Source organism: Monopterus albus, unplaced genomic scaffold (assembly GCF_001952655.1).
Source record: "Monopterus albus unplaced genomic scaffold, M_albus_1.0 scaffold155.1, whole genome shotgun sequence".
Lineage (NCBI taxonomy): Eukaryota > Metazoa > Chordata > Actinopteri > Synbranchiformes > Synbranchidae > Monopterus > Monopterus albus.
In genome coordinates, this window is record NW_018128035.1 from 69,094 (window position 1) to 85,579 (window position 16,486).

The 16,486-nt window shown below is 45.6% G+C and overlaps 1 protein-coding gene across 1 annotated transcript in view; it reads right to left on the bottom strand.

Moving 5' to 3' along the window:
* Positions 1 to 16,486, bottom strand: part of LOC109968606 (extracellular sulfatase Sulf-2-like) — a 54,526-nt gene that overhangs the window by 24,989 nt on the left and 13,051 nt on the right. Inside the window, exon 2 of the mRNA XM_020614986.1 lies at positions 14,808 to 14,859. The gene's annotated coding sequence lies outside the window, so the exon portion shown is untranslated. The remainder of the gene's footprint in view (positions 1 to 14,807; positions 14,860 to 16,486) is intronic.

Genomic DNA, 16,486 nt, shown 5'->3' on the forward strand with positions numbered 1-16,486 from the left:
AACTGTCTTTACATGCTTGAAAGAATAAATAAATTTAAAAAAATTAAAAAAAAGATCCTCTGAACCTGTTCCTTCTGTATCACAGCACTTTGTACCCACGCCCTGGGTTACACAGGGGGTCACACCCAGTCACACACAACCTCCCCCCTATGGACAGACACAGACCTGGACCTCACACCTCTTCCTAAAGACTGAGATTTGCACTGAGCTGAACCTCATTATGTTACTACACTCTTGCTGTAACATGCTGCTGATCTGATTAGGTCCCATACATTTTCATTTTATCTGTTATTTTTATATTGACTTGTACAATTTTTGTGTTATTTATGTAAATAATGTGTCTTTTAAGCCAAGAGCTTCTGGAAGAAATTTCGTTGTGCTATGCATAATGACAATAAAGATTCTTGACTTGACTTAAGGATGTACCAGCAACTTTGCTGAGCACCTTCACAAGACCCTGTAAATGACAGATAGTAACCTGTACCAACAAATAAAGGAAAAGATAACTGATTCAATAAAACATCTTCATAAAGTGGTGTCAATATTAAAACTGTGAAGCTTAGGATAAAAATGCAAACGATGATGTGCTTTTTTTCACACACAGCATCAACGTGGGGCTCAAAGCACGGCTTGCTGTCGGTCATGGTACCGAGGTGTTTGTACTGCTGCACCACTTCGGGAGAGACGGCAGTGGGGGTTTCACTAAAATGAATGCACATCTCTTTTGTTTTTGCCACATTAATGTTTAAAAAGGAGGATTTGCACTAATCAATAAAATCACTCTCAACAGGACCAGGCCCAATGTTATCAAGGAACTTGAGGAAACAACAGTGTTGCTCATTTGGTGAATGTAAAAGTCATAAGGATAATAATGATTGGGCAAGTGTGTTACAAGGAATTTGTTTCTGGTACAGAACCAATGGCAGCCATCTGTGGCGCCAACTCAACCGATGGCTCTAACCATCGGGGGGGTTCAGTGTCTTGCCTAAGGACACTTCGACATGTGGACTGGAGGCACCGAGATTCGAACCTTCAACCTTCCAGTTGGGAGGCGACTGTGGTTCAGTGGGTAGAGCAGTCGTCTTAATAATAATAATAATGATAATAGAAAGTAAGTTATCAAGATTGTGAGAAACACTTTATGCAACACTGGTGTTTATATGATGTAAATTAATCATCATGAACTGAATCACTGTGTGGCGTGGCGAGTGGTGCTGTGGCGAGTGGTGGAGTGGAGTGTGGTTCTGTGGGGCGTGGTGCTGTGGCGAGTGGTTCTGTGGGGCGTGGTGCTGTGCCTTTGTTTCCTGTGTGAGACCAAACTGATGCACATGGCACTTTCACACAGAAACACAATAAAAATGCAGTAATTACAGGAGAACGTGACAAGAGGCTAAAATCAGTACACACACACACACACACACACACACACGTGCACAAACACACAGCAGTTATTAGCTGCAGCCTTTTGTTTCCCTGGCAATAAAACAGCACAATCCTCTCAGTCACACCGACATAAAGCACAGCAGGAAGGTGTCTGTGTGTGACTCGCAGTGTGTGTCCGTATCTGTGCATGTGTGTGTGCACAGCAGGGTGTGCCATGCAAACTAACGTGTGCTGTGTGTGCGTCCGGTGTGGCTGGTGGTGGAGCTTGTGTTAAAGAGGTCTGGAGGCTCCAGCTGTGAAGAGACGGAGACGAGCGCCTGCCTCCGTCAGCAGCCCCCAGAGCGCCGCCGCTCAGAACGACTCCGGAGTCAATCTGGGATTTTAATCTGTTTTCAGCTGTAAGAAAAACGACTGCTCCAGCTATTTGATGCTGCAGCTCTGCTGAGCCTCTCACTGTACATTTGCATTCTGATTTTTATGTTGTCTAATGTGAAAGCAGCTTTTCAGAGCAGACGCCTCCTCACGGCCCGTTTGTGTCCAGTAAGTCCCAGTGGCTGCCTGTGGTTTTTGTATTGGACAGAATCTACTGAGGCCAGTTTAACTCACGACTGAGCTGTGTTTACGCAACGTAGTTTTTCTCTCCGATACGAGACATAGCTCTAACTCTCAGTTACAGTATATTCAGGAACTGTGTGGAAATAATTTCTGGAACATTAGATACAAATACGAGATTAGTTAAAGTAATGTACTACTATTACTGGTTAACCTAGTACAAGTACACAGATGTAGGATCTGACCCAACACTAAAGCCTTTTTAAACCAGTTTATGGCTAAGTTTAGAAGCTCAACATCTGGACAGAGTGGTCCAGCTGTTCTGTCCCGCAGTGGCCCAGCACCATTCCTCCTGTAATCCACTTCACCGGGTTATACTTCTACTTCAGAGGTTGTACTTTTTACTGCAGTACATTTACCTGAGACCTTTTGATAAGTATTATTTTGCCACGTTCAATTTTTCACACCTTCCTGTCAAGTGAAAACCAAATTTGGTAACAATTAATTGTTAGGTTGAATAGATTCTCATCGGACGTGAAATATTTACTGCTCTGTTTACACACACACACACACACACACACACTCTCTATACTTACTACTCATCACTGGGTTTTCCCGTCACTTCCAAACAGCCTTGTGCATTTTAACACTCACTGACCTCAATTAACGTAAACAGTCATCTGAAGTTTGGGAGCGGAACCGGATCTGAACTACACCTCTTCTGTTTTCAGACTATTTAACCCACTCAAACATCCATAATTCCACTTTCACTTTTCGTTACCCCCCTTTTTGATTCTTATCTTTTCCCCTCTCCTGGCTAGGGGTCTGCCAGTTCCCAAAAGCAGCGCTGACCTCCTTGACCTTCCCCAAAGCAAACAAGTGCACACAAACATTCAGTATTTTCATAGTTCATTCGTCTTTAAACTTCCGTTTGCACTCGGTGAGGCGGGTCCCTGCTGTTGTGCATACGTTGCCAGTTATCCATCCTGTCTTATCAGTATCGTCACCGCATCATTACAACCTCAGACAGCTGTTACTGTCAGTGTGTCCTAGTGCTGACTGGCTGAGGCGGAGCTCTGAGCTAAACTGACACGCTTGGTTCGCTGGTTGGAGCTGGTCTAATGCTGTCATGTCAGGCTGCTGAAAATAAAGCAGCCGCTTTGAATCCTGATACTTTCTTCCATTTGATATTCATGGGGTCGAGCCTGAAACTGAAACTGCTGCTCCTGATTCCATAGAGTTTGTTGTATTTGATATTTTTCTTCTGACAGCAGAGAGCTCATATATCTCCGCTTCGGCCCGAGGAAGCTGCAGTCATCGCACAGATGGCAACGCGAATGCTACATAATATACAACACTGTCTAAGATCGGTCTTTTACAGTTTCACCTTATGAAGAGACTCGTGGCAACAGGATTTAAAAACAGAAATGTTTACAGCCACTCAACATATGTGATTTACAGTGTAGGAGATTATTTACACTAGGTCTATGTTGGGCCTTTTTAGATCAAATCTGTTTTCCCCAAGGGACAGAAAATAGATAAAGCATCATGAATATTAAACTATATTTTTGTTTGGCCAGAGGTACGAGGACACTGCTGCCCGTCATGACCATCATATTAAATATATTTAACCCGTTCTTCAGTTAGCTTCATACAAATCAAATCACTATTTGCTGTGACCATCTGTCATTTGTCTAAAGTCAATTCTAAACAAAGGAGCTTAAATGAGTTCAGATGTGAATCAAACATTTGTGATTTGCAAAGTATGTAACGAACCCGAACATTCGGTGGAGACACATCAAATTTGTTCCACCATCAGCAAAAACACCGGCCAGAATACGAGGACAGCAACACAGCGTTAAACCGACAGTGAGATGGTTACTGTCGGAACATGTTCCAGTGGCCCCTTTATACTGCCCATTCAGTGCCAGGGGCGGATCTAGGAAATTTTGGATGTGGTGGCCAGGGAGCAGACTCAGAGAGGGGTGTCACATTTAAAATATGTGTAAAGAGTAAATTAAACCCTTAGTTCTATGAAACAATAAACCATAGGTTATGAATCAAACAGTTTATTTTGCATAACAATGAGATACACCATGCTTTCTCCTTATTCGCTCCTGGCCGGGGACACTTCACAGTAGTACCCCCCCCCACACACAAACCGATCATTTTTCTTCACAACATTTTCAGAGAAATTTATGCAAATATCCTGCTGCGTGTACGATACAAATTTGACCAGTATTCATTACAAAGCACCAGAAAACTGTTGTACGTCATTGTTTTTCATATTTCATTCATTAATATTGACAAGCATCACATTTTGATTCTGGCAGGGCTGGCACCAGGGGGTGGCCAGTCAGACCCCTGGCCACCCCCTGGCTCTGCCCACATGCAGCGTGGGAGTTTCACACCAGCTGACTGACCAAAACACTGCCCTGCCTCCTGTATAAACGGGATGAGGTGGAATAAGGATTTAGAGATCCACATGAGAGAGACAGAGAGAGAGCAGTTGTGGTCAAGAGAGCTAGAGAGTGAATGAGGGGAGTACTGTCAGCGAGAACAAAGCAGTCGGACGTCATGATAAGCATCACACCTCTAGTACTGGGACTGCAGCAGGTGTGTAAAATGGGCAGCAGTTTGCCGACTCTGAGTTTGGGGTAAAAGGGGCTTAAATCAAAACGCCAGCTTCAAGAAAGGTCAACACGCCGGCAGTTTGCAGTGTTCTCCATTAGAAAGGGCTGGAACGCTGAAACAACTGGCAGAGGAGGGGGCACTTTACCAAACCAAAGACATGACACCAACGAGCCGACAAGGAGGGATTTGTGAATAACATTCATCTTCTGTTTTTTAGCCTACTTCATTGGTGCAGTCTAGCATTTGACTTTTTGGAACAGTTTGTTTGCACAGCTGTCAGGACGGTACAGCAGGGTGACCTGTGGCCAGACAGATAGAGGTGAATATTATTATCGTTGTTATTGCAAAGCTACAGTTAAACACCATGAGTCTTTATGAACCCAGTATATGCTACTCACACTATGTTATGCATTTGGGCTGGTGCAGTCACACTCTCCTGAGCAGTGCAAAAGCTCCAAACTTCCCCTGGGATCATAAATCCTGGTGTCTCCTCCTGATGCTCTGCCTGGCTCATTAATATTCATGAGGTGTGGGCGGGCCAATAAAGACATGCAGCAGTAACGCAGGCCTGCTGTTCCATATTCATGAGTGGATTTACATGCAGAGTGACCAGCAGGGAGATGAAATGTCTCCCAGTGATGAGGTGAAAGGTCACAGTGTTAGGCAGAGAGGTCATCACAGAGCTTCCTCTGACAAGAAACCGGTTCAATGTAATGAAAACTGCAGTGGTTGCCATGGTAACGAACTAGCTGCTAAGTCTTCATAGCGGCAGGTGTCGCAGGCAGAACAATCAATATATTGGCCGATGTCTGTTTCTCCCTGATCAGTGAGTCAGCTGATGTTTACTGTGTTTCTCTTTTAAAAACAGCTCCAAAGGCTAAGAAAAGCCGTCACTGCTCTCTGCGCTGTTGGCACTACTCCACCAGCTTCTCGCGCTGGAAAAAACATGTCGGAGCTGCTTGTTGGAAAAAGGATGGCCTCCCGTGTTTCCTGAGGAGGAAACCAGCTATTAGACCCCCCCAGTGAGCCACACCACTGCACTGGGGGGGGTCTAATAGCTGGTGGACAACAGTGGAGGCCTACAGCACAGAGTGATAAGCTGGACCAGGGTCTGGACTCACACACATTATGGTAAAGACACCACGTTCATTGGTGCTGCTGGTCTCTGGACGGGGTTTGAGGACACTATGCCATATGGTCTGTAAGAACATCTCCTGAAGCTCCTACTCTATGTTGGCAGGAGGAACTGCAAGAACTCCACCAACATTAATGACAACATGTGACACACCGACAAGGTCAACACCATGGACACTGTCATTAACAGGCTGTTACCATGATCACGGTTTCATCAGCAGTAGAGTCCTTCAGGTTCCTGGGCTCCACCACTGTCGCTCTGATCAACACCTAACCCACGACTGTGTAAGAGGACGACAACCCTCAGTGCAGCACATGTAAATATACTTCTGTATATATCTGTCTCAAACTGTGTGTGTGCATATATATACATATTTAAAAGTACTTGTGGCTCCATCTACTGTGTCTCCTAATGGCTTCCTTTGCTTGTTTTAATTACTACAGTCACTAGCGGTGGCCAAAACCTGCTGGTCGTAATAAGCTGCTGGTACCGATGACATACAGTCACATTTACAGGAAAATGACACCAACACAGAAAACCACCAGCCTTATTCTCTGCTTCATGATCAAACTCGTGTCCTCCTTTGAGTCATACATAGTCAAATGTAGACACACAAACAAAACACACACATCATTAGATTTAGTGACATTTAAACTTTGAGAATATTATCTCTGGCGTCCATAGTGAACGTACGTCCGTAAGCCCACTTGGATGACAAGCATGATGTTTTTGCTTCCTTCAACCTGACAGTGATCCAGTGATAGTTGCTCATAAGTGTCCTGCAAACATGAAACAGGAAATGAAACAGGCTATTTCGACATGCTAACAATGATGCCGGTTCGCCCAGATGTAAATAAAGACGAAGCTCAGGTCGAAGCCCAGAACTGAACTCGCTCACAGCAACACGGCTTTGTGTTTCCACCTGTGAAGCCCACAAATGATGGATGCTACAAAACCCATTATTAAATGTTATGTGGCACTGTTTCTGACACGAGTAAAGAGTACTGTCTGTGAAGTGACACCTTCAGCACACAACTGCACTGATCACACGTGTCCCGGGCACACAGACATGAAACTGATACCTGAGGACAAGAGAATCTCCCGAACACGAGTCTGCTCACTCCTCTGTGCATCAGGTTTGGTCCGGGACTCGCTGTGCTATTATATTACAGGATGATTTGGAGAAGGAGAACAAGGAAACTCTATCCTGACTTCACTTTGTTTCTCCGTCCTCTCAGCACTGAAGCCAAACGCTGATTCACAACACACAAGATGTGAATTTCAGAACATAAGGCTGCAACCAACCTCATGTACCAACATGTTAGACCTCTCAGCTGCAGACCCACTGGGTCCTAACAAATAGCTAATATAAATAAACAATTTCATTTATACACCGAGCTCAGCAGTTTCCTAAAACGGCCACTCAGTGTAGTTTTTAATCAAACAAACAGGAGGAAACATGTATTTGTTTGGATGATCTGGATGTGCACACGAAGAACAACAGAATATCCCAAACCTTTCACTCCGCCACACGTCAAACAACCTCCAGAGAAAGTGACACTAAACGTAACACGACCTTAAACCAAACCCAGGTCTAAGTTATTCAGCCTGATAATCAAACAGCATCTTCTTCTGCTCCCAGTTCTGTACCGGCACACTCTCCTTTTCTAGATGAACATTTGTTAGTACTTTTATTAGTTTTGCTGAATCTGTGTGTACTTCATTTACACGCTCTGATATTTATCAGTATTTATTGCCGTCTTGTGTTTGTGCCAAATGCAAATGATCTTCCTGGACTAAAGGCTGCAAAACATGGTTTTTCATTACCAGATAAGCTGCAAGGATTTGTTTATTAACTCAATATTCCAGCATCTCAACTGTGAGTGCATTTATTTTTATCAGTTATATGATGGCAAACTAACATTTACTGTCTAAAACCCTCTGTATGCTCCATTTAAAATGACTATGATTTAACTATGTACTTGCGAGCTGCATGTGGAACCGGAGGAGTCGGAGCTGAGAGCCACAGACAGGAAACCTGAGTGTTGGACTGACACGCTGCTGGTTTGCGTCTGAACATGGGGCTGGAAAAACAACAGCCTCATCCTTTAAGTGTCTCACTTCCTTTAACACAAATCAAACAAAGCTGAACAAACTTTAAAAGGTGCAGAGAGTCACTTACTGTAACTTGTTTTCTTCCTAACATGGAGACGAGGCAGAATTCAGAGGAAATGACTGAAATATCCTAAAGCTCTGCAGAATATCTAGCACAGACTCTCACTTCTCTTCTTCTGTTCCCGTTTCTCTCTTTCACTTCCTCATTGGTGACGTCTGGCTCTCATGTCTATTCCCCCCCCCTTCAGCCTGTTTCCTACCTCATGACCCCGCTGCCTTGCTCTTAGGCTCTGTCTGGTGTTCAACCGTCCTGTCGGCTGCAGTCGTGGTGATAATCCCCGTGGCAACAGCGCTGTCCCCTCGACAACCGCACGCCCTCACTGCTGTAACAGCTGCTGAGCTGCTGCTCGCCCTCCTCTGTCCTGCTCCCTCGCTCTCTTTTTGTCCCTCCTCCTCTCTCCATCACGTCTTTGTTTTGTTCTCCTTTTTCCTCCTCTTCACTCCCTCCTCTCCTCTCTCTCTGTCTCTAGCCTCTATCGCTTCATCACTTTCTCATCTGACTCTCTATTTCTGTCTGTTCCTCCCGTTGCTGCTCTTCACTTTACACTCACACAGAGAGGTGGCTGTCATTATGACTATTTTCTCTTAGTTATTTTTTCAGACACAAGTACGTTGCAGAGAAGAAATAACCCATGTGATAATTAAACACTGCAGCTGGTGATTTTGTTTGTTGTGTGATTACCCCCCCCAACCCCGTCCAGAGACCAGCAGCACCAGTGAACGTGGTGTCCTCACCGTAATGTGTGTGAGTCCAGACCCTGGTCCAGCTCATCGCTCTGGGCCGTAGACCTCCACTGTTGTCCACCAGCTCTTACACACCGCTCCACAGTTTTCCTGCTCCATCCCTCCAGTGTACTGCACATATACTTACAGATCCACCACCCAAACTCCATGTGGGTGCATCAGTACAGGTCTGCGTGTGGTTCCTAGAGTCCACAGAAGTAGAATGGGAGGCAGAGCCTTTAGCTATCAAGCTCCTCTCCTATGGAACCAACTCCCAGTCTCAGTTTGGGAGGCGGACACCCTCTCTACCTTTAAGATTAGACTTAAGACGTTCCTTTTTGATAAAGCTTATAGTTAGGGCTGGATCAGGTGACCCTGAGCCTTCCCTTAGTTATGCTGCTATAGGCCTAGGCTGCTGGGGGGGGGCCCATGATGCTCTGCATGCAATAAAGAGAATAAAGCAAATGTCAACTACAATGAAACACTGGGGAGTAGGAGCTGGCTCAAGACAAAGGAGAAGGGAAACAGAGGACACACACACCACCAGGCAGACGTTTGGACACACTTTCCTATTCAAGTGTACTGTATATATTATACATATGTCCAGTGCAGTTCTCAAAATGGGGAGGGGGCTGCTGAGCTGAAATCACGTCCTGGCACCTCTGTGCACTGTGACTGTGGCTCAGATGGTACGATCCACTGGTGCTGGTCCGTTCTGAGCACTGGTTCATAGATGATCTGCCTGACTTGCACTTTACAAGTAGTTCTGTTCTGTTTTCCCGTTGTCCATCCGTCTGCACGTCCCATTCTCAGGAACACAATCTCTCAGGAACAGCTTGAGAACATTTCTTCACATCTGGCACAAACATCCACTTGGACTCAAGGGGGAACTGATTAGATTTTGGTGGTCAAAGGTCAAAGGCCACTGGTTTGCAGAAACATACAACAGTTTCTCTTCTGAGATCGATAAACTAATCTGTCTCTCTGACATTTCTGAATACCAAAGAGCAGGCTAATGGCTCAGGCGACCAACCCCTTGGAGAACTTCACAGTCCCGTAGCCATCGTCTACATAAAGCAGTTCAAATCGATTCTTTTGTGCTTGTGTGAAAATGTTCAATTAGCATTTAGCTTTATGTTTTTTAGCAGAGACCCTCTTCTTCATCAGCCTTTCTCTAACAAACTGCTGACAGCCATGAGTGTACACAGTTTACACTACAGATATTTAACAAGGTGGATGTTGATGTCTGAAGAAAAGGAGCAATGTTTCATTTGGTGCACGTTTATGATTATTCTAGATATTTCTGTTAATTCGTGGTGAAGGATGTTTGGTAAACAGTGACGTGTTATTTACGGTGCCAATGATGAGACTGAATATGAGGGAACCAGAGAGAGTTGTAATATGTAGGACTTGCAGACAGAAGCGAGGTGAGACAAAGCACTAAAGAGAAAGAAAGACGTAAAGAATGACAAAGAAAGATGAGGAGAGCGAGAGGACGAGTGGAAACAGAGCAGGGCGAGAGAGGAGCTATCTGACTAATGAACTCCTCTTATCTGACGGCTCTGCTGAGTGTCCAGCCGAGACGCAGGCGGAGGGAGAGTCCGACCGATGGAGACGCTCGTCCTCGGTGAGACGCTGCTCCCACAGCTCGCTCCTCTCAGACGGAAACACAATGCTAATGAAGCAACTCTGACACTTCTGGCAAACTAACAAGACATTTCTGATTGTGCTGCCGTCGTCTGAGGAACCAGCTGATTAAACGTGTGAATAATAAATACACAACTGATCACAGGACTGATTTGTTGTTCCGAGAAAGAGACTAATACAATTATCTGTACGCAGATGGAACCAAATGAATATGGTGTTACACTCACCATGAAGGTCGACGCTCTGACCTTGTTCCACTGTTAAACCGTGTGAAAAGCAGGTTTAAACCTGACACAGAATCGGGAAACTGTCCATGAGTGTGCACGTCCTTCAATTTAGTTGTGAGGACATGTCAGATCCTCACACCGGTCTGAGAGCTCAGACCTGGTTTAGGGTTCAGGTTAGAACCAGGGGAGGAGGCGAAGACGCTCAGTGGCGATGGCTGAAGTTAAGGCGAGGGGACGGTCCTCACAAACACAGCTCTACAGACGTGTGTGTGTGTGTGTGCGCGCAGGTGAGTTTGGTTGACAGGCTGCCAGGTGGTAATTACTACCTCCATTAGAAGACTGTGATCACGTTAAACACACACACAGCAGTGAAACACTCACAATGATCAGTCTTCATAGTGTGTGTGTGTGTGTGTGTGTAACAAGCTCTATGCCTGAAAAACTAAAATCTGTCATTTTGTTTCATTAAGTCACTGCAGCTCAGAGCAACGCCCCGAAATCTGACCTTTAACCTTTACCCCATAATAAGGAGGAAGAGGCTGTGTCTGAAATCGCCCCCTACTCACCACACACTTGTGTGTTTGCTACATCGTACTGGGGTCCAAATGCTATCTGCTATACCGTGCACTGAAAAATCACACAATGGAAGGTAAAAAAGCCGTGCACACGCCTTGTACTACTTTCTGCTAACAATCCCACAATGCAATGCTCCACATTGGTTCCACAGCGTTTAGTCAATGATTAGTAAATGTCCAAAATCTCAATTTACTGTTCACCACTGAGTAAAACCACGTAGTGTACATCATGTAGGAAGTAGTGAATGAGGAAGAGGACGAAGAGGATGAAGAAGATGAAGACAAGGAAGACACGAGACATCGAGTATGAACTAGGCCACAGTGACGAGACAAAAATGAGTGAAGTACAAAGGAAAACCTGACACAGCAACGAAAGAATAAATCGATCAGATGTAAAAACACTTGTGTCAAACTGTACAACATTGGTACAAGGTACGAAGCCTGAGGACGATTCAGCACTGGGAGTAACAGTAAGACCGACTAAGAATGTTTCTACAAAAGCTCTGAAACTTCGACATGTGTTTCCCAAAGCAGCAGCGAACAGCGAGTGCACGTGCACACTGATTCTTCACGTTGGCTGTCAGTGGAGCTGAAGGTGCACTGACCGCTGCACCCTGAACTGTCTGCACCCTGAACTGTCTGCACCCTGAACTATCTGCACCCTGAACTATATGTTCAGTCCATCCAATGTGTGTGAACTGCACAAAGAGCTGGGATTTGGTGGCAGAGTGAAGCTCAGTGAGCGGCCTGCAGCTCCATCAGCCGCGCCAGTGGGCGCACGTCAGCGTAGGAAAACAAACTTTGATCCAGCTGCTGCTGGAGGCAGACGCTCCTCTCAAACCCACAGTTCACCTGAAATAAAGCAGTGGGGGCTCGTGCCTGTTTAATGGGGACACACGTCAGCATTCCTCTGTTGGACCTTCTGCATTCAAGTAACATTCACATCACGGTTTCAAAAACTGCAAAGAACCTGGAAATATTCCATCACGAAAGAAGCATTTCAGCCAGAGAAGAAGAAAGTACTGAGCAAAAACAGGAGAATGAAAAACATGGAGTTTTTGGTTCCTGCAGCTTCTGAAGCGTCTGATGACGCCTGAGCCTCCCCCAGGAGGCACCTGTTCATTTACCATAGTTTCTGATGGCGTCTCCGATGCTTCGAGGAAACACCTCTTAGCAGTAAAAACAAGGGAAACAAGGAGTTGAAGTTGGCGCTGAGCTTTGGGATTTATGAATTTCATTGTAGAGATTTCACTGTAAAAGTTGCTCAAACTGCTTTTCTATTTTTGGAAATGTTGCAGTATTGTATGAAAAGTAGTCGTATTGTGGAGGACATGGTAATTAGAGCCAGGTGCCCGTCCGCTTGTGTTTCTACACCCTCTCACATCTACGTGCACACTGTTCTGTGGCTCTGGCTAAATGCAGTCTCTTTAGAAATTAATTTGCTGTGCAGAGAAAAACCAGCTCACTGTTCTGTATTCCTCACAGTTACTGCTGCACTGATTCGGCTGATCGAGTCCTAACTCTGTTTGTGTGTTAGTGTTCGTGCCTCTGTGTGTGCATGTGTGTGTGTGTGTGTGTGTGTGTGTATGTGTGAGCTCCTTTCAGACAAACAACAAAAGAGCTTTCAGATTCAAATCCAGTCCTACGACTCAGATGATGGAGACAGTTTAGAAAAAACCGTCAGGAGACATGAGAGAGTCCAACTGGCTAAAAGAACATCTCTTTCTCAGCTCCTTTCCACTGCTGTCGCCATGGTAACCGGGCATGATGCTGATTATTATGGGCTGCTCTGAGATGTGGAGGTAAAAGAGGAGCTGCAGACACAAAGGCAGCAATCCATCTATCTATTCATGCATCCATTTATCTTTGAAGGTCTGACAGGTGATCAGCCCTGCCCCTCCTCGAAAGAATAAGAGCAAATGAAGGCAGCTCTTCATGTCAGAAGTGTTTCTATCAATCACTGGTCCTCCAGTCCTCCATGAGACCTGGGGCCAGGTGCATAAATCTCAGCGGACGAGACTGGGTTCTGACAAGGAGGTGTGGCCACTAGCAAAGACTCTGTGTACGTGGCGGGACAGAAATATGTGCTGTTTTAGTCAGAAGTGTAACGACACACCAACAACTGGCTTTGTTTCATAAATGTCACTCATTGTACAGTAGAACAGGATGCATGTGCATGAGCTTCATGTCCAGAAGAAGTGCACTTTCAGGGAGTGTGTCACAGCAGCATCACAACATTTGTCATTACATGTTACTGAGTTTGTACACAGGCTTCTGTGCACCTTTAGGCTCCGTGGCCACAGCTCAGACACTGGTGATGTGCTGGAGGAGCCTGGTTTCACTGTGAAGGAGGTGGAGGGCCTTTACTGCCAAACAGACACAGGATGTGTTGACAGCGCTAGTGACGCCTCCTCGCCACTTCATCCTAAAACAAGGAGTTGTCAGGAATTCTTTTCAGGACTGTTTGAAAGGCTGCACAGATAGAACGGTTTGTCACTACATGATGAAGGAAAGCAGCCAGAAAACATCAGGTGCTGGCGACACGGCTCTGTGGAACAGCAGCACTGAGGCTCGTGAGGACTCGTGAAACAGATTTTCACCTGACCTCATCTTCTATCTTTACCTTCTGTAAGTCAGAGACTGGTGACAGCTCCACTGTGCACAGAAGACCTCCTGCAGGGAAACTGTAAAGGCTTTCATCCAAGTCATGTTTCCTGCAGCACGTAGCCATTGATCACATGCTCAATAGTCTCGACGAGCAGCTGGGTTCTCACGTAAACTGATCACCGGTGCAGACTGAACTACCCTGAAGGTACCAGTGTCTGAGCTGTGGCCAGTTTAGGAAAGGCAGCATGGACACAGACCGTTACAGCGTTTCGTAATTCAGAGCAGGAAAAGAAGAAGAAGAATGGGAGAGTTTCTGACTCATGCAGTGACTGAGCCACCAAGGCGCCTGAGAGAGAGAGAGAGTGATGCTATGCTGCAGCCTGCTGGGCCCTGGCATCATCTGGCAGCGTGTGTGTGCGCGCCTCCTGCGGTCCGCAGCAGGCTGAACTAATCAGTTAGCGGGTTAGCCGCAGTGCCGCTTGACCCTTTGACCTCTGGCTGCTCCAACAAACACATCAAAACGTGGAAACAGCAGAACCTGCCGAGCAGCGACGCACGGAGACATCCAGAGACTCACACACGCTGCACAACACAACACAAACTATCAGCTAAGTCAAAGCTTTTCACACAACAAACTCACCTGAACGTAACCATGGATACAGATGGGAGACACACACTTCAGTGATTTGTGTGAGTGTGTTTTCATGATGGATGTGGTGTCTAACCAGCTGAAGCAGGCGACTGCAGGAGGCGAAGCCCAGAGAAGTCATCTCGCACTCACGCAGACTAATTACTAATTGGTCCTGTGTGTGCATGTGTGTGCCGTGTTTTACTTACATTATGGGGACTGAAGCCTGTTAACACACTCACATTGTGGGGACTTGGCCATCCTTGTGGGGACCAGCCTCTGGTCAAACCACTGAATTTTAGAGTGGCAACATGGTTTAAGGTCAGGATGAGGTCAAGGTGAGGTCAGGGTGAGGTCAAGGTGAGGGTTAGGGTGAGTAGTGGTTATGGTTAAGGTTAGAATAAGTCTACAAGAAATAAATGGAAGTCAGTGTAAAGTCCCCACAGGAAATGAAAACACAGAGTGTGTGTGTGTGTGTGTGTGTGTGTGTGTGTGTGTGTGTGTGTGTGTGTGTGTGTTACCTTGTGCACACACCGTGGAGTGGAGCCACAGTTTGTTCAGCTCGACAGGAACCTGAAACACATGCACACATATTAGGTTAAAACCAACAAACACAACCCAGACATCAGCAAACAGCTCCTAGCGCCACCTCGAGGCTGCAGGGGTCATCGCAGGAGCAGGCTGTGACTGTGCAACGGTCGACGTGCACTGAGACTACTCGTCCATGTCGACCTTTGTCAAGGTCAAGAATTAAATGTCACACTGTCCAACCAGGAGGTGCGGCAGTAGCTGTAATACTGACACACACGCGCCGTGCGTGTCAGTACACGATGCGTTTAAGCACAGTCTCGAGTGTAGTTGTGGCGGTTTTGTTGCCTCTGTTGCATTCAGGGCGACTAAATGTATGACAGCACTACAGCTGTGATCGTCTTTAGTTTTATTTCATTTTAGCAATGCTTCCTCTTTAGTCTAAATGGATTTTATTGTGGTTTGTAATGCTGTTGATGCTTTTCTTCATGTAAAGCATGAACTGCCTCTGCATTTCAAATGTGCTATATGAATAAAGCTGCCTTGCCTTGAACAGCTCACTCACACTCTGGCAAAGAAAGCAGCCAAAGAAAAGCAGCAGAAGAAGAAGTGGACGACATGAAACTGTGGCTGTAACACTTTGTGTCCACTTCCTGTTTTGGAGAACGTATTTGGAAGTAAAAATACTAATATCACCCTGTAAAAATACTCCATTTACACTCGAGTTAAAAGTCCTATCCATGGTGCTGCTGGTGGTTCAGACAGGTATCACATCAGAGTCTCACATCGGATCCCTTCATGTGGTTTCAGGCCTTTTGTCTGCAGGAGACGTGTCTGACTGATCACGTTTCACCACACAGCTCAGCTACCGTGAATCTCTGTCGACAGAAAACACTTGTCGTGTTCGTTTCCTCTGGTCTAGACTCTGTGAACCGTGATCATTCTGCAGCCCAAGGCGCCCAAACAATGTCATGTCACACAATCCAAAACAGACTTGCATTAGTCTCATTAGAGTTCGACTGTGACGCGACCCTGCCAGGGTCTCCACCCGCCTCCTGTGTGAAGCAGTCTTTTTGTTTTCTGCAGACCTCATGAAACTAAATCTCATCTTTATAATTATATAGAACATAATGAAAAAGGACCAAAGAGCAGTAGAATGGATAAAAGCTCGGTGAAGACAGTGTTTAAAAAGATGAATTCATGAGTATTCATTCATGAATACATTCATCCTGGTCTTTTGTTGCATCTCAGGTTGCTCTGATGTTTCTAAATTCCTTAGGACACATACTGTGCTTAAAGTCAATCAAATACATTTTAATTCTTTTAAAAAAATAACTGTGCCCCTAAGCTTTCACCTGCAGCTACAAATAAATAAAAGTACAAATCCCTGACGAAGCACTGATGAACGGCAGCGCCCTCAAACGTTCTGAACTGCTGTCCTCCCGTTACCAGACGTTCTCAACGCCTTCCTGTCCCGACCTGTTTACCACACACACTACGTCAACGGGATCGGGGATGGAATAAGCTTTTTGTCTTTGTCACCAGTGGAGGCGTCTCACAGTGAGATCTGTGACCTCAGATTTCACCACGCTTCTTTGACTGTCAACTTTTTCCTGCAGCCTGAAATCATAAAATGAATCGTCTCTTCTGCTTCCCCTCCTCCTCACTGTCC